At 51.9% G+C, this 18,993-nt stretch overlaps 1 protein-coding gene across 1 annotated transcript in view; it reads right to left on the bottom strand.

The window, feature by feature from the left end:
• TOGARAM2 (TOG array regulator of axonemal microtubules 2) overlaps positions 1-18,176 on the bottom strand; it is a 181,111-nt gene extending 162,935 nt beyond the window's left edge. Inside the window, exon 1 of the mRNA XM_082251010.1 lies at positions 18,097-18,176. The gene's annotated coding sequence lies outside the window, so the exon portion shown is untranslated. The remainder of the gene's footprint in view (positions 1-18,096) is intronic.
• Between the last annotated feature and the right edge of the window lie 817 nt (positions 18,177-18,993).

Here is an 18,993-nt window from a genome sequence, read left to right as displayed (position 1 = left end):
TCCAGCACAAATCCCCCCCTCCACTCCAAATCCCCCCACTTCCAGCACAAATCCCCCCACTCCAAATCCCCCCACTTCCAGCACAAATCCCCCCCTACTCCAAATCCCCCCACTTCCAGCACAAATCCCCCTCCACTCCAAATCCCCCCACTTCCAGCACAACCCCCCCCCCTTCCAGCACAAATCCCCCCCACTCCAAATCCCCCCACTTCCAGCACAAATCCCCCCCACTCCAAATCCCCCCACTTCCAGCACAAATCCCTCCCCCACTCCAAATACCCCCACTTCCAGCACAAATCCCCCCACTTCCAGCACAAATCCCCCCACTTCCAGCACAAATCCCCCCCCCCTTCCAGCACAAATCCCCCACTTCCAGCACAACTTCTCTTCCCCAAATTTCCCTTTCTAGCACAAACCCCCCCCCCCCCAACAAAAAGTCTTCCCTCTCCCAGCACATATTCTCTACCCCTCAATGTTCTTCCCCAAGCACAACCCCCCCCCCCCAAAAAAAAATACCTCACTTCCAGCACAAGTTCTTCTCCCCTAATTGCCCCTACAAGCACAAATCCCCCCCCCCCCCAAAAAAAAGTCTTCTCCCTCCTAGCACAAATCCTCGACCCCTCAAATTTCTCCCCCAAGAACAAATCCCCCCCTACCCCCCCCCCTTTTACTACAAATTCTTCTCCCCAAATCCCCCATCCTAGCACATATGACCCCTTCAGGTGGCAGAGTCCTTCTACACCCCCCTCACCTGTCAGAGTCGCAGTGTTCTGCCCCTCCAGGTGAAAGAGTCCCTACACATCCCCTCACCTGTCAGAGTCGCAGTGATCTGCCCCTCCAGGTGACAGAGTCCCTCCACACCCCCCTCACCTGTCACAGTCACAGTGATCTGCCCCTCCAGGTGACAGAGTCCCTTCCACACCCCCCTCACCTGTCAGAGTCACAGTGATCTGCCCCTCCAGGTGACAGAGTCCCTCCACACCCCCCTCACCTGTCAGAGTCACAGTGATCTGCCCCTCCAGGTAACAGAGTCCCTCCACACCCCCCTCACCTGTCAGAGTCACAGTGATCTGCCCCTCCAGGTGACAGAGTCCCTCCACACCCCCTCACCTGTCAGAGTCACAGTGATCTGCCCCTCCAGGTAACAGAGTCCCTCCACACCCCCCCTCACCTGTCGGAGTCACAGTGATCTGCCCCTCCAGGTGACAGAGTCCCTCCACACCCCCCTCACCTGTCAGAGTCGCAGTGATCTGCCCCTCCAGGTGACAGAGTCCCTCCACACCCCCCTCACCTGTCAGAGTCGCAGTGATCTGCCCCTCCAGGTGACAGAGTCCCTCCACACCCCCCTCACCTGTCAGAGTCGTAGTATTCTGGCCTGGCGCCCTCTCTTCACAGGTCGGTGAGGTTTCGGCACCTTTGTTTGCAGGATTGCTCTCTACAAGTTCTTTCCATCACACATCGCTCTCAGCCTCGCTCACCAGGGAGGATCAAACCCATGGCAACCGCATTCCTCCTTGCAGTGCCAGGGTGTAATTAGAGTGCCCCCGGGGGGTGACGGTTTCACACAAATACCTCTGCAGTCCTCGCACACGGCATGATATCTATACACATACAAGGCCGATACATTGTTACCTTCCTCCATTGTTCACTTTCTTCTCAAACTTCCGGACGGTTCACTTTCTGCATTCCACCATCAAATCAATCTTCTCTATGGGGGCCGTGTGTGGCCCTTCTCTATGGGGGCCGGTGTGGCCCATCTCTATGGGGGCCGGTGTGGCCCTTCTCTATGGGGGCCGGTGTGGCCCATCTCTATACTAAAAGATTTACTAAAATTGGAGCACACAGAATCTGGTGTTGCTGTGCAGAGTAACCAATCAGCTTCCAGGTTTTATTGTCAAAGCTTCATTGAAGAAGCTGAAGTTAGACACTGATTGGCTGCCAATGCATAGCTGCACCAGATATAGTAAATCTCCCCATAGAAATGGTTTCCAGGTTTTTCAGACTTCTGGACACCATGTGATCTACGCCCCCTACTGTGCTATAAGGTGCATTACATAGGGAGGGGTGACACGGGGAGAGGGGATCGGGGAGAGGTGAGCGGGGAGAGGTAGAGGGGAGAGGAATAGAGGGGAGAGGAGTAGAGGGGAGAGGGGTAGAGGTGAGCGCGGAGAGGGTAGAGGTGAGCGGGGAGAGATGAGAGGGGAGGGGTGAGTGGGGAGAGGTGAGCAGGGAGAGGTGAGAGGGGAGAGGGGAGAGGAAAGAGGGGTGAGTTGAGAGGAAAGAGGTTGGAGGGGAAAGGTGGAGAGGGGAAAGGTGAGAGGTGATAGGGGAGAGGGGAGAGGAAAGAGGGGAGAGGAAAGAGGGGAGAGGAAAGAGGGGGGCGGGGAGAGGTGAGAGGTAAGCGGGAAGAGGTGAGAGGGGAGGGGGGATCGTTGAGGGGTGAGAGGGAAGCGTTGAGAGGGGAGCGGGGAGAGGTGAGAGGGGAGCGGTGAGAGGGGAGAGGTAAGAGATGAGAGCTGAGAGGGGAGAGGTGAGAGCTGAGAGGAAAGAGGGGGAGAGGTGAGCGGGAAAAGGGAGTGGGGAGCAGGGCGAGGAGAGGTGAGGGGGGAAGTGGTAAGTGGAGAGAGGGAGCGGGGGAGAGGTGAGCGGGGAAAGGGGAGTGGGGAGCAGGGAGCGGGGAGAGGAAAGAGAGGGAGAGGAAAGAGGTAAGCGGGGAGAGGTGAGGGGGAGAGATGAGAGATGAGAGAGGAAAGGTGAGAGGGAGAGGGGTAGAGGGGAGAGGGGTAGAGGTGAGAGGGGTAGAGGTGAGCGGGGAGAGATGAGAGGGGAGGGGTGAGTGGGGAGAGGTGAGCAGGGAGAGGGGAGAGGAAAGAGGGGTGAGTTGAGAGCAAAGAGGTGGGAGGGGAAAGGTGAGAGGGGAGAGGTAAGGGGGGAGAGGAAAGAGGGGTGAGTTGAGAGCAAAGAGGTGGGAGGGGAAAGGTGAGAGGGGAGAGGTAAGGGTGGAGAGGAGGGAGGAGAGAGGGGAGAGGGGAGCGGGGAGCGGGGAGAGGTGAGAGGTGAGAGGGGAGCGGGAAGAGGGGAGCGGTGAGAGGGGAGCGGTGAGAGGGGAGAGGTAAGAGATGAGAGGGGAGAGGTAAGAGATGAGAAGGGAGAGGTGAGAGCTGAGAGGAAAGAGGGGGAGAGGTGAGCGGGGAAAAGGGAGTGGGGAGCAGGGCGAGGAGAGGTGAGGGGGAAGTGGAGAGAGGGGAGCAGGGAGAGAGGAGCGGGGAGAGGTGAGCGGGGAGAGGTGAGCGGGGAGAGGTGAGAGGGGAGAGGAAAGAGAGGGAGAGGAAAGAGGGGGAGAGGGGAGAGGAAAGAGAGGGAGAGGAAAGAGGTAAGCGGGGAGAGGTGAGGGGGAGAGATGAGGAGGGGGAGAGATGAGGAGGGGGAGAGATGAGAGGGGAAAGGTGAGAGGGGAGAGATGAGTGGGGAGAGGTGAGCGGGGAGAGGTGAGCGGGGAGAGGTGAGGGTGGAGAGGTAAGAGGAACGAGGGAGAGGTGAAAGGGGGAAGGTGAGGGTGGAGAGGGGAGAGGTGAGAGGGGAAAGGTGAGAAGGTAAAAGTGAGAGGGGAGAGGTGAGGGTGGAGAGGTGAGGGTGGAGAGGTGAGGGTGGAGAGGTGAGCAGGGAGAGGGGAGAGAGGTGAGGGGGGAGAGAGGTGAGGGGGGAGAGGGAGAGGGGAGAGAGGTGAGTGGGGAGAGGGGAGAGAGGTGAACAGGGAGAGGAAAGAGGGGAGAGGTGAGCGGGGAGAGGTGAGGGTGGAGAGGGGAAAGGTGAGGGTGGAGAGGGGAAAGGTGAGAGGGGAGAGGAATAAAGGGAGAGGTGAGAGGAATAAGGGGAGAGGAAAGAGGGGAGAGGTGAGCAGGGAGAGGGGAAAAGTGAGAGGTGAGGGGAGAGTGGAGAGGAATAAGGGAAGCGGAAAGAGGGGAAAGATGAGAGGTGAGCAGGGAAAGTGGAGAGGTGAGAGCGGAGAGGAAAAAGGGGGAGAGGGGAGGGGGGAGAGGAAAGAGAGGGAGAGGAGAGAGGGGGAGAGGGGAGGGGGGAGAAGAAAGAGGTAAGCGGAGAGAGGTGAGGGGGAGAGGAATAAGGGAAGAGGAAAGAGGGGAGAGATGAGAGGGGAGAGATGAGAGGTGAGCGGGGAGAGGTGAGCGGGGAGAGGTGAGCGGGGAGAGGGGAAAGGTGAGAGTGGAGAGGAAAGAGGGGGAGAGGGGAGGGGGGAGAGAGGTGAGAGGAGAGGGGAGCGGTGAGAGCGGAGAGGAAAGAGGGGAGAGGATAGAGGTGAGCGGGTAGAGGGGAGAGGTGATAGGGGAGGGGGGAGAGGTGATCAGGGAAAGGGGAGAGGTGAGAGCGGAGAGGAAAAAGGGGGAGAGGGGAGGGGGGAGAGGAAAAAGTGGGAGAGGGGAGGGGGGAAGAATAAGGGAAGAGGAAAGAGGGGAGAGATAAGAGGTGATCAGGGAGAGGTGAGCAGGGAGAGGGGAGAGGTGAAAGGTGAGAGCGTAGAGGAAAGAGGGGGAGAGGGGAGGGGGGAGAGAGGTGAGAGGAGAGGTGAGCAGGGAGAGGGGAGAGGTGAGAGGTCAGAGCGGAGAGGAAAGAGGGGAGAGGGTAGAGGTGAGCGGGTAGAGGGGAGAGGAGCAGGGAGAGGTACGAGGGGAGAGGTGAGAGCGTAGAGGGGAGAGGTGAGCGGGTAGAGGTGAGAGGGGAGCGGGGAGAGGAGAGGTGAGTGGGGAGAAGGGAGCGGGGAGAAGGGAGCCGGGAGAAGGGAGCGGGGAGAGGTGAGAGGGGAGAGGTGAGAGGTGAGCGGGGAGAGGGGAGCGGGGAGAGGGGAGAGAAAAGAGGTGAGCGGGGAGAGGTGAGCGGGGAGAGGTGAGCGGGGAGAGGTGAGAGGGGAGAGAAAAGAGGTGAGCGGGGACAGGGGAGAGAAAAGAGGTGAGCGGGGAGAGGTGAGAGGGGAGAGAAAAGAGGTGAGTGGGGAGAGGGGAGCGGGGAGAGGTGAGCGGGTCCCTTGTAGGTGTTTGCTAAGAAAACCAGATCAGGCGAATCAATACTAAGCAAACATTAGAGAGCCGCTCTGTAAATACAGCTGTGTGTGATATCGTCTCCGAGGAATACAGAATATACAGAGCCAGAATATTAATGATCTTCTCTATATAATCAATGGCTGTAAAGAGGACCGGTCACTCCATGTATAGGAAAATGTCTCCGAGGAATACAGACTCTGAGTACAACGAACCGGATTATTAATGATCTCCTCTGTATACAACAGTCGTGGCCAAACGTTTTCAGAATGACACAAATATTAATTGTCACAAAGTCTGCTGCCTCCGGGGGCGCCACCTGTGAAGGATTCACCTGGACAGTCCGGGTTTTGTGATTCACCTGGACAGTCCGGGTTTTGTCATTCACCTGGACAGTCCGGGTTTTGTGATTCCCCTGGACAGTCCGGATTTTGTGATTCACCTGGCCAGTCCGGGTTTTGTGATTCCCCTGGACAGTCCGGGTTTTGTGATTCCCCTGGACAGTCCGGGTTTTGTGATTCACCTGGACAGTCCGGGTTTTGTGATTCCCCTGGACAGTCCGGGTTTTGTGATTCCCCTGGACAGTCCGGGTTTTGTGATTCACCTGGACAGACGGGGTTTTGTGATTCACCTGGACAGTCCGGGTTTTGTGATTCCCCTGGACAGTCCGGATTTTGTGATTCACCTGGCCAGTCCGGGTTTTGTGATTCCCCTGGACAGTCCGGGTTTTGTGATTCCCCTGGACAGTCCGGGTTTTGTGATTCACCTGGACAGTCCGGGTTTTGTGATTCCCCTGGACAGTCCGGGTTTTGTGATTCCCCTGGACAGTCCGGGTTTTGTGATTCACCTGGACAGTCCGGGTTTTGTGATTCCCCTGGACAGTCCGGGTTTTGTGATTCCCCTGGACAGTCCGGGTTTTGTGATTCACCTGGACAGTCGGGGTTTTGTGATTCACCTGGACAGTCCGGGTTTTGTGATTCACCTGGACAGTCCGGGTTTTGTGATTCCCCTGGACAGTCCGGGTTTTGTGATTCACCTGGACAGTCCGGGTTTTGTGATTCCCCTGGACAGTCCGGGTTTTGTGATTCCCCTGGACAGTCCGGGTTTTGTGATTCACCTGGACAGTCGGGGTTTTGTGATTCACCTGGACAGTCCGGGTTTTGTGATTCACCTGGACAGTCCGGGTTTTGTGATTCCCCTGGACAGTCCGGGTTTTGTGATTCACCTGGACAGTCGGGGTTTTGTGATTCCCCTGGACAGTCCGGGTTTTGTGATTCCCCTGGACAGTCGGGGTTTTGTGATTCACCTGGACAGTCCGGGTTTTGTGAACCTAGTCCACTTTTCAAACCATAGGATGCCTAAAGGTATTGAAAGGCAAAGACGCATGCGCACCAGATGCTGCCGGGCCCCATCCCCCCCTCCTGGAAGTGCGTTGGCATCAGCCACCTTCATTGGATAAAGTTTAGAGACCTTTACTCCAATTTGGTTTTCTTATCAGATCTCTCCCATTCTTCATCAAGGAGCTTTTAAATCTGTCATTATGGGATAAGAAGGCTTTTCCTTTCTCACATTTGGAAATATCTGCATGCTTTTCATTGGTCCTGCGTCTAGCCTGTGGCAGTGATATTTGCTGCATACCTTCTGCTACAGCCTCTAGGCTTTAAAATGTGTGCATCCGCTTCCTTATCCATTGTCATGTGAGGCAATCCATGCAAATTAATTTCCCGTCACTGCGGACTGCATGTGTAAGGGATGTCAGGTACGCCATAAAATAACACATTTCCATTTTATGGCATTTCTATGAAACCACCAGTAGATGGCAGCACAAAGTTCAACTGCAAGCAAGGCATGGGAGGAACTAAAAGTAAGACCTTTTGTTCCTGGGGGAACAGAATAGCAGTTGCTGTGTCCCTCAGAACAAAAAGTCATACCTCATGTCCTTGTAATTGCAGAAACTTCTCAATAAAAATAATTCTGGTTTCACCCGGTTCGATCTCTTCGCACATTGGAATTATTGACCATACTTTCAGCATATGTGCAACACATGCAGGTCCAACATGCATCCAGGGCTGGGCAAGGCATTTTCTATTGCGCTGATCTAAACGCATGTGAGCCATTAACACATGAGCTGCTTGAGGAGCATGAAAGCCCCCTGTGCCGGAATCTGAGGAATGCAGATTGTCCTGGTCAGGAGAGGACCAGTGGCGGTTCTTAGGTTTTCTGGAGTGTTTGCGTTTAGGGCTTCTGCTCCTAAAATAATGCAAAACACCATAATTTGCATTTCTTGAGCATTCCTTGAGCTCTCTTTTAAAAATATGTCCCACTCTGCCCCCACCTACCTTTGCTAGTCTTCTGTGTCACTGACAGGTGTGGTGAGCACATGCAAAAAAGAAATATTGAAAAAAACTCATAATTCTCTCACCAAGAAAGAAACAGGTACCCTGTCCCTTTTAGACCCATCTTCTTTCATCTACTTCAGAAGTAGCAGCAGGTGAGGTCAGACAGCCCTTCCAGAGGCAGACCGAAGGTGAGGTCAGACAGCCCTTCCAGAGGCAGACCGAAGGTGAGTCCAGGCAGCCCTTCCAGAGGAAGACCGAAGGTGAGTCCAGGCAGCCCTTCCAGAGGCAGACCGAAGGCGAGTCCAGGCAGCCCTTCCAGAGGCAGACCGAAGGCGAGTCCAGGCAGCCCTTCCAGAGGCAGACGGCAGGTGAGGTCAGGCAGCCCTTCCAGAGGCAGACAGAAGGTGAGGTCAGGCAGCCCTTCCAGAGGAAGACGGAAGGTGAGGTCAGGCAGCCCTTCCAGAGGTAGACAGAAGGTGAGTCCAGGCAGCCCTTCCAGAGGCAGACCGAAGGTGAGTCCAGGCAGCCCTTCCAGAGGCAGACCGAAGGTGAGTCCAGGCAGCCCTTGCAGAGGCAGACCGAAGGTGAGTCCAGGCAGCCCTTTCAGAGGCAGACCGAAGGCGAGTCCAGGCAGCCCTTTCAGAGGCAGACCGAAGGTGAGTCCAGGCAGCCCTTCCAGAGGCAGACAGAAGGTGAGTCCAGGCAGCCCTTTCAGAGGCAGACCGAAGACGAGTCCAGGCAGCCCTTCCAGAGGCAGACCGAAGGTGAGTCCAGGCAGCCCTTCCAGAGGAAGACAGAAGGTGAGTCCAGGCTGCCCTTCCAGAGGAAGACAGAAGGTGAGTCCAGGCAGCCCTTCCAGAGGCAGACAGAAGGTGAGGTCAGGCAGCCCTTCCAGAGGCAGACAGAAGGTGAGGTCAGGCAGCCCTTCCAGAGGCAGACAGAAGGTGAGGTCAGGCAGCCCTTCCAGAGGCAGACAGAAGGTGAGGTCAGGCAGCCCTTCCAGAGGTAGACGGAAGGTGAGGTCAGGCAGCTCTTCCAGAGGCAGACGGAAGGGGAGGTCAGGCAGCCCTTCCAGAGGAAGACGGAAGGTGAGGTCAGGCAGCCCTTCCAGAGGTAGACAGAAGGTGAGTCCAGACAGCCCTTCCAGAGGCAGACCGAAGGTGAGTCCAGGCAGCCCTTGCAGAGGCAGACCGAAGGCGAGTCCAGGCAGCCCTTTCAGAGGCAGACCGAAGGCCAGTCCAGGCAGCCCTTTCAGAGGCAGACCGAAGGCCAGTCCAGGCAGCCCTTTCAGAGGCAGACCGAAGGCGAGTCCAGGCAGCCCTTTCAGAGGCAGACCGAAGGTGAGTCCAGGCAGCCCTTCCAGAGGCAGACAGAAGGTGAGTCCAGGCAGCCCTTTCAGAGGCAGACCGAAGGCGAGTCCAGGCAGCCCTTTCAGAGGCAGACCGAAGGCGAGTCCAGGCAGCCCTTCCAGAGGCAGACCGAAGGTGAGTCCAGGCAGCCCTTCCAGAGGCAGACAGAAGGTGAGTCCAGGCAGCCCTTCCAGAGGCAGACCGAAGGTGAGTCCAGGCAGCCCTTCCAGAGGCAGACCGAAGGTGAGTCCAGGCAGCCCTTCCAGAGGTAGACAGAAGGTGAGTCCAGGCAGCTCTTTCAGAGGAAGACCGAAGGTGAGTCCAGGCAGACCGAAGGTGAGTCCAGGCAGCTCTTTCAGAGGAAGACCGAAGGTGAGTCCAGGCAGACCGAAGGTGAGTCCAGGCAGACCGAAGGTGAGTCCAGGCATCCCTTTCAGAGGAAGATGGAAGGTGAGGTCAGGCAGCCCTTCCAGAGGAAGATGGAAGGTGAGTCCAGGCACCCCTTCCAGAGGCAGACCGAAGGTGAGTCCAGGCAGCCCTTCCAGAGGTAGACCGAAGGTGAGTCCAGGCAGCCCTTCCAGAGGTAGACAGAAGGTGAGGTCAGGCAGCCCTTCCAGAGGCAGACCGAAGGTGAGTCCAGGCAGCCCTTGCAGAGGCAGACCGAAGGCGAGTCCAGGCAGCCCTTTCAGAGGCAGACCGAAGGCGAGTCCAGGCAGCCCTTTCAGAGGCAGACCGAAGGCGAGTCCAGGCAGCCCTTCCAGAGGCAGACCGAAGGTGAGTCCAGGCAGCCCTTCCAGAGGCAGACCGAAGGTGAGTCCAGGCAGCCCTTGCAGAGGTAGACAGAAGGTAAGGTCAAGCAGCCCTTTCAGAGGTAGACAGAAGGTAAGGTCAGGCAGCCCTTTCAGAGGTAGACAGAAGGTGAGTCCAGGCAGCTCTTTCAGAGGAAGACCGAAGGTGAGTCCAGGCAGACCGAAGGTGAGTCCAGGCAGCCCTTCCAGAGGTAGACAGAAGGTGAGTCCAGGCAGCTCTTTCAGAGGAAGACCGAAGGTGAGTCCAGGCAGACCGAAGGTGAGTCCAGGCAGCTCTTTCAGAGGAAGACCGAAGGTGAGTCCAGGCAGACCGAAGGTGAGTCCAGGCAGACCGAAGGTGAGTCCAGGCATCCTTTTCAGAGGAAGATGGAAGGTGAGGTCAGGCAGCCCTTCCAGAGGAAGATGGAAGGTGAGTCCAGGCACCCCTTCCAGAGGCAGACCGAAGGTGAGTCCAGGCAGCCCTTCCAGAGGTAGACCGAAGGTGAGTCCAGGCAGCCCTTCCAGAAGCAGAACGAAGGTGAGTCCAGGCAGCCCTTCCAGAGGCAGAACGAAGGTGAGGTCAGGCAGCCCTTCCAGAGAAAGACCGAAGGTGAGGTCAGGAAGCCCTTCCAGAGGCAGACAGGAGACACAGAATCTGAGACAAAAACCAGTCAGACTGTCTAACCCCCGGGAACACACAGCACAGCAGGGGAGCAAACAGCAACAAGTCTTTACCTCACAAGTGAAAACTGGCAGATCTGCCAAGAGAGGAGAGAAACCATTTCCTCTGCCGGCTCTAAGATTGTTTCACCTGCTGCTTGGTGACTGGCGGTCACTACACCGCGCCGCCACGTCTCCCCGCCCCCTGTGACATATTCCACCATCGCTCTCAGACCAAAGACAAAGCCAGCTGCCAATGCAAGACAGGAAAACCCCCAATGGTGACATTGCAGAGCTTAGTAATACCACACCTGTAGAATATTTGGGTGCCCGGCACAAAAGGCACCCAGTTTCAGGAGGGTTTCCCATCCAACATTCAGGGTCTTCCAACTCCATGAGAGGCTGAACATGGAGGGGGAGGGGGAGATACTTGCAGCAACCAAAGTACTTACCAACTACAATCCACAGGTGGCCTTGAGCATGACCAAAAAATCGAACACTTCAGTGGGGGAGGGGCTGTCTTTTATTGAGCTAGGAAGAGGTGGTCCTGTGGGCTTCAGAGGAGGGGTTAACCCATTATGTGCTGACGTGAGGTAGAGCAATGAAATAAGATATATTATACAAAGTTACATAGTTACATAGTTACATAGTTAGTGAGGTTGAAAAAAGACATCAGTCCATCCAGTTCAACCTATGATGTGTGTTTGCTTTTAACCATACATTGTATACCCCTGTATGTTGTACATTGTATACCCCTGTATGTTGTACATTGTATACCCCTGTATGTTGTACATTGTATACCCCTGTATGTTGTACATTGTATACGCCCTGTATGTTGTACATTGTATACCCCTGTATGTTGTACATTGTATACCCCTGTATGTTGTACATTGTATACCCCCTGTATGTTGTACATTGTATACCCCTGTATGTTGTACATTGTATACCCCCGTATGTTGTACATTGTATACCCCTGTATGTTGTACATTGTATACCCCTGTATGTTGTACACTGTATACCCCTGTATGTTGTACATTGTATACCCCTGTATGTTGTACATTGTATACCCCTGTATGTTGTACATTGTATACGCCCTGTATGTTGTACATTGTATACCCCTGTATGTTGTTCATTGTATACCCCCTGTATGTTGTACATTGTATACCCCTGTATGTTGTACATTGTATACCCCCTGTATGTTGTACATTGTATACTCCTGTATGTTGTACATTGTATACCCCTGTATGTTGTACATTGTATACCCCTGTATGTTGTACATTGTATACCCCTGTATGTTGTACATTGTATACCCCTGTATGTTGTGGTCTTTAAGGTGCCCATCTAATAGTTTTTTGAAACTATCGATGCTCCCTGCTGATACCACTGCTTGTGGAAGAGAATTCCACATCCTTACTGCTCTCACAGTGAAGAACCCCTTACGCATTTTACGGTTAAACCGCTTTTCCTCTAGTTTTAGTGAGTGGCCACGTGTCTTATTGTATTCCCTTTCTCTGAAAAGTTTGTTCCTTATGCTAGGGTCACCAGTACAGTATTTGTACATTGATATCATATCCCCCCTCAATCGTCTCTTCTCCAGAGAGAATAAGTTCAGTGCTTGTAGTCTTTCCTCATAGCTGATGTCCTCCATTCCCCTAATTATTTTTGTTGCCCTTCTCTGGACTTTCTCCAGTTCCAGCACATCCTTCCTGAGGACCGGTGCCCAGAACTGGACAGCATACTCCAGATGTGGCCGGACCAGAGTCTTGTAGAGGGGGAGAATAATCTCTTTATTTCTGGAGTGAATCCCCTTTTTTATACATCCCAGTATTCTGTTGGCTTTGCTTGCAGCGGCTTGGCATTGCATGCCACTGCCAAGCCTGTTGTCTACCAGTACCCCCAAGTCCTTTTCCATCCTAGACTCTCCCAGAGGTTCCCCCCCTAGTGAGTAGCTTGCTTTCTGGTTTCTGGCCCCCAAGTGCATTACTTTACATTTTTCAACATTAAACCTCATCTGCCATGTAGTTGCCCCCCTCCCCCACCCCGTTATTTTGTTCAGGTCCGCTTGTAAGGTTTCCACATCCTGCATAGAAGATATTGGCATGCTTAGTTTAGTATCATCTGCAAATACTGAGATTGTACTAGATATCCCCTCCTCTAGATCATTTATGAATAAATTAAACAGGATTGGTCCCAGGACAGAACCCTGGGGGACCCCACTTTCCACACCCGCCCAATCCGAGTACTCCCCATTAATCACCACCCTCTGGACTCTCCCCTGGAGCCAGTTCTCTATCCAGGTACTCACCTTATGGTCCATACCTACCTTCCTTAGTTTGTACAGTAAGCGTTTGTGGGGAACGGTGTCAAAGGCCTTTGCAAAGTCCAGATACACCACATCCACAGACCTTCCTTTATCCAGATACACCACATCCACCGGCTTACCTTTATCCAGATGCACCACATCCACAGGGTTACCTTTATCCAGATACACCACATCCACAGGCTTACCTTTATCCAGATGCACCACATCCACAGGCCTTCCTTTATCCAGATACACCAAATCCACAGACCTTCCTTTATCCAGATGCACCACATCCACAGGTCTTCCTTTATCCAGATACACCAAATCCACAGACCTTCCTTTATCCAGATGCACCACATCCACAGGCCTTCCTTTATCCAGATACACCAAATCCACAGACCTTCCTTTATCCAGATACACCACATCCACAGACTTTCCTTTATCCAGATACACCACATCCACAGGTCTTCCTTTATCCAGATACACCACATCCACAGACCTTCCTTAATCCAGATACACCACATCCACAGGTATTCCTTTATCCAGATACACCACATCCACAGACCTTCCTTTATCCAGATACACCACATCCACAGACCTTCCTTTATCCAGATACACCACAACCACAGACTTTCCTTTATCCAGATACACCACATCCACAGGCCTTCCTTTATCCAGATACACCACATCCACAGACCTTCCTTTATCCAGATACACCACATCCACAGACTTTCCTTTATCCAGATACACCACATCCACAGGCCTTCCTTTATCCAGATACACCACATCCACAGACCTTCCTTTATCCAGATACACCATATCTACAGGTCTTCCTTTATCCAGATACACCACATCCACAGACCTTCCTTTATCCAGATAAACCACATCCACAGGCATTCCTTTATCCAGATACACCACATCCACAGACCTTCCTTTATCCAGATACACCACATCCACAGACCTTCCTTTATCCAGATACACCACATCCACAGACCTTCCTTTATCCAGATACACCACATCCACAGGCATTCCTTTATCCAGATACACCACATCCACAGACCTTCCTTTATCCAGATACACCACATCCACAGGCCTTCCTTTATCCAGATACACCCCATCCTCAGACCTTCCTTTATCCAGATACACCACATCCACAGACCTTCCTTTATCCAGATACACCACATCCACAGACTTTCCTTTATCCAGATACACCACATCCACAGGCCTTCCTTTATCCAGATACACCATATCTACAGGTCTTCCTTTATCCAGATACACCACATCCACAGACCTTCCTTTATCCAGATAAACCACATCCACAGGCATTCCTTTATCCAGATACACCACATCCACAGACCTTCCTTTATCCAGATACACCACATCCACTGGCCTTCCTTTATCCAGATACACCACATCCACAGGCCTTCCTTTACCCAGATACACCACATCCACAGACCTTCCTTTATCCAGATACACCACATCTACAGGTCTTCCTTTATCCAGATACACCACATCCACAGGTATTCCTTTATCCAGATACACCACATCCACAGGCCTTCCTTTATCCAGATACACCACATCCACAGGTATTCCTTTATCCAGATACACCACATCCACAGGCCTTCCTTTATCCAGATACACCACATCCACAGACCTTCCTTTATCCAGATACACCACATCCACAGACCTTCCTTTATCCAGATACACCACATCCACAGACCTTCCTTTATCCAGATACACCACATCCACAGGTCTTTCTTTATCTAGGTGGCAGCTCACTTCATCGTAGAAGGTTAATAGATTGGTTTGGCAAGAACGATTTTTCATGAATCCATGCTGATTACTACTAATAATACAGTTTTCATTACTAAAGTCTTGTATGTGGTCCCTTAACATCCCCTCCAAAATCTTGCAGACTACTGATGTTAGGCTGACCGGCCTATAGTTACCCGGGATACATCTCGGCCCCTTTTTAAATATTGGTACCACGTTGGCTTTTTTCCAATCTGCTGGCACCATACCTGTCTGTAAACTATCCTTAAAGATCTAGAATAATGGTCTGGCAATCACCTGGCTGAGCTGTTTAAGAACCCTCGGGTGCAAGCCATCCGGTCCCGGGGATTTATTTATGTTAAGTTTCTCTAGTTTAGTTTTAAGTCTATCTTCTGTTAGCCATGGCGGCACTTCCTGAGGTGTATTATTTAGTTCGGCCTTACAAGCTGGGTTCGTGTAGCCCCCCGATTCTTTTATGGGGCCAATGTGTTCTGGTCTCGCTTTCTTACTGTTTATATACTTAAAGAACTTCTTGGGGTTCTTTTTACTCTCCTCCGCTATATGTCTCTCGTGTTCTATTTTAGCCGCCCTGATTTCATCTTTACATTTCTTATTACACTCTTTGTAATGCTTAAATGCTGCCAATGACCCCTCAGTCTTGTATTTTTTGAAGGCCTTTTCTTTAGCACTAATATACATTTTTATGTTGGAGTTTAGCCCCCCAGGGTTTAATTTTGCTCTTTTAAATTTATTTCCCTTTGGAATGCACTGGCCAATCCCCTTGTTAAGTATGCTCTTGAAGCTCTCCCATTTTTCCTCCGTGTTCTTTGTTCCCAGGGTTCCATCCCAATTTATATTTTCTAGCAGCGAGCGCAGTTTTGGGAAATTGGCTCTTTTGAAATTCAGCGTCCTTATTACCCCTCTGCTTCCTATAACTGTAATTAATACAGAAACTTATTGACCTATGGTCACTGTTTCCTAAGTTGCTCCGTATTTCTATATCCGTGAGCAGGTCTGTACTGTTGGTAATCAGTAGGTCAAGTACCGCATTGTTTCTTGTCGGTGCGTTCACCATCTGACCCATGAAATTGTCCTGCAAGATATTTAGGAACTGCCGAGCCTTGGCTGAATGCGCGGTTCCTTCTGCCCAGTCTATATCTGGATAATTAAAGTCCCCCATTATAATGACATTTCCCATCCTTGCTGCCAATCCTATCTGTAAAATGAGGTCCGCCTCCCCCTCCTCCCTCTGGTTGGGGGGCCTATAGCATACGCCCAAAATTACCTTCCCCACCGTGCCTTCCCTTTGAAGCTCTACCCATAGGGATTCTGCCTCGTCCTTAGCTCCATTATTAATATCATCCCTCATATTTACCTGTATACTGTTCTGCGATAAAGGGAATACCCCTGAATGGTTGCCATCCAGTCATGAGAGCTGTCAAACCAAGTCTCAGTTATCCCCACAAAATCTAAGTCCTCCTCAAACATCAGCAGCTCCAGCTCTCCCATCTTGTTGGCCAGGCTTCTGGCATTGGTATACAAGCCTCGTAATTTTGATGTTTTTAGGCTGCTCTCTTGATTTTTCCCCATACCCACCCTGGGTATAGGAGCTCCGAACACCCTACCGCTAATGCCCCCATTTCTGCCCTCTGAATCTTGCTATCCACTGGCTAATTCTACATCTGTACCCTCCCCCCCATCACCTAGTTTAAAAGCCCCTCTAACTTTTTGGCCATCTTCTCACCCAGTGCGGCTGCACCCATCCCATTTAGGTGCAATCCGTCCCTACCAAAGAGCCGGTGGCCGACTGAGCAGTCGGCCCAGTTCTCCAGGAACCCGAAACCCTCCTTACTACACCAGCTCCTCAGCCACTCGTTAACTTCCCTAATCTCCCGCTGCCTCTCTGGTGTGGCTCGAGGTACCGGTAGTATTTCGGAAAATACTACCTTGGAGGTCCTATTCCTCAACTTAGCGCCTAAGTCCCTGAAATCGTTTAGGATTCTCCATCTTCCTCTGCCTATGTCATTGGTACCCACGTGTACCATGACAGCTGGGTCTTCCCCAGACCCACCCGGTAATCTGTCCACCCGATTCGCGATGTGCCGAACCCGAGCGCCCGGCAAACAACAGACTGTTCGGCGCACACGGTCTTTGTCACAGATTACACTGTCTGTCCTTCTAATAATTGAGTCCCCTACCACCAGAACCTGTCTTTCCTTTCCCTTTCTCCCGGCCTCACTGGAGGAGGTCTTCCCCTGGCAGCTAGGGGCGTCGCTCTGCTCCAGCAATGCTGGTCCCTGACTGGTTTCCCCAACATCCCGCAACGGAGGGCGTATCTATTGGGGTGCTCCAGCCCGGGACCAGCCTCCCTGCCTTGTCCCCTTCTACCCCTCCTAACTGTCACCCCTCTACTCTGCTCTGATGCCTGCACCTTCGATACTCCGCCCACCTCTGTGCAGACCCCTGCCTGCACCTGACTGGTACAATCCTGGCTCTCCTCCGGTATGGACATTCGTCTCAGTGTTGCCAGCTGCTTCCCTAGATTCAGGACCTGAGCTTCCAGGGAAGCAACGTGCTTACATTTTGTGCATTTGTATTCGCCCTCGATCACATGTCTGAGGAACGCATACATATCACAAGATGTACACCGAGTCGCATCTCCACACCCGCCAGGCATTGTACCTACTAATCTAATCTAATGGGGATTCAGCGATTTAAGTCTATCTTATGTGGCTATTTCCTGGCTTCCTAACTCTACCTTCTCACCCTCTGGTACTCCGCTACCCTCACTTGACACTCAGTTGCACAACATTCCACACAATCTCACAGCCTCGCATAACACTCCCAGTCGCACCACCCGGTCAGTCGCACCACACTCACACAGTCTCACAGCCCGGTTCAGTCGCACCACACTCACAGTCGCACAGCCCGGTCAGTCGCACAACATTTTCAGTTGCCCAACACTCAGTCGCACAGCCCGGTCAGTCGCACAACACTCTCAGTAATAGGTACTCCCAGTCACTCAGGTAGTAATAGGTACTCCCAGTCACTCAGGTAGTAATAGGTACTCCCAGTCACTCAGGTAGTAATAGGTACTCCCAGACACTCAGGTAGTAATAGGTACTCCCAGACACTCAGGTAGTAATAGGTACTCCCAGACACTCAGGTAGTAATAGGTACTCCCAGACACTCAGGTAGTAATAGGTACTCCCAGACACTCAGGTAGTTATAGGTACTCCCAGACACTCAGGTAGTAATAGATACTCCCAGACACTCAGGTAGTAATAGATACTCCCAGACACTCAGGTAGTAATAGGTACTCCCAGACACTCAGGTAGTAATAGGTACTCCCAGACACTCAAGTGACATCACTGCTCTCCAGATATAAGATATATTATACAGAGTGACATCACTGCTCTCCAGATACAAGATATATTATATAGGAGTGACATCACCGCTCTCCAGATATAAGATATATTATACAGAGTGACATCACTGCTCTCCAGATATAAGATATATTATACAGAGTGACATCACCGCTCTCCAGATATAAGATATATTATACAGAGTGACATCACTGCTCTCCAGATATAAGATATATTATACAGAGTGACATCACCGCTCTCCAGATATAAGATATATTATACAGAGTGACATCACCACTCTCCAGATATAAGATATATTATACAGAGTGACATCACCGCTCTCCAGATATAAGATTCCAGGCTTCCAGGTTGCTCATTTATAACTTTTTGCAGATTTGTAACAATGTAACGTTCAGTCAGACTTTTCCACTCACCGGAAACATCACTGAGAATTTTATGAAATACTCACAGCAAAGACGGAGCAATAAATCCCAGGAGGCCGACCGACCGCCACTTCAATCCGTCCCAAATGTGATTTTCCTCCTCGTCCTCCGGGCTGTTCTGTGCTAGAGAGAGGGAAGAGAATTTTAATTCGGGGGGGGGGGGGGGAGTCTGTTGTTTGGTGGTTGCTCTGGACAACCATTCCCATGGCGGTTAATCATCTTGCAGACCCCTTTGGCACAACATGAAGCATGAATTGAATATTAACTCGTCCAGAGCCGATTGTTAATGAATGGAGCCTCTTCACAGCAGGAGAGGCCCTGAGAGCTCCAATGTGAAGGACGCCAACTGATGGAAGGGAAGACAGGGGCTGAGTGCACACACAGTCTACAGTTTACCAATAAAGGGTTAATGCTGCCAACATCCCAATCAGCTAACAGAGCAACTCTGAGACCCAACCCCATTCAGGGGCTAATATGAGGAATAATAGAGTTTTATCATTCAGGATAAGTGCTAAAAAAAAAAAAAAAAACGCTTAACCAATACCAACATATTAATTAGTTTTTGGGTCTACCATAATAAATGGCCTGCAGGTTTCATGGGTGGCTTGGTGGCTCCATGCACAGCAAATGCCTCTTGGGTGGCTCCGTGCACAGCAAATGCCTCTTGGGTGGCTCCGTGCACAGCAAATGCCTCTTGGGTGGTGTAACAGACCCTATCCTTTGACAGAGAATATTTGTGCTTACCTGGTTCATGTGTGTGAAGGATTTCCCAGCAACCATTCGGTTATTTACACTCCCTGCTATCATATCTCTCTTTACACTGGGAGCCCCAGGAAGTGACTCCTTATATGGACATTCCATGAAGTCAAGGTATGGCCAGCCTAGAGACGGAATGTCTGCTGATTAACGATGCGCTTTTCTCT

The sequence above is a fragment of the Pelophylax lessonae genome (assembly GCF_965119305.1).
Source record: "Pelophylax lessonae genome assembly, chromosome: 3".
NCBI classification, from domain to species: domain Eukaryota; kingdom Metazoa; phylum Chordata; class Amphibia; order Anura; family Ranidae; genus Pelophylax; species Pelophylax lessonae.
The sequence above is the reverse complement of the archived record's forward strand: the minus strand, read 5'-3'. Positions and strand labels throughout refer to the sequence as shown.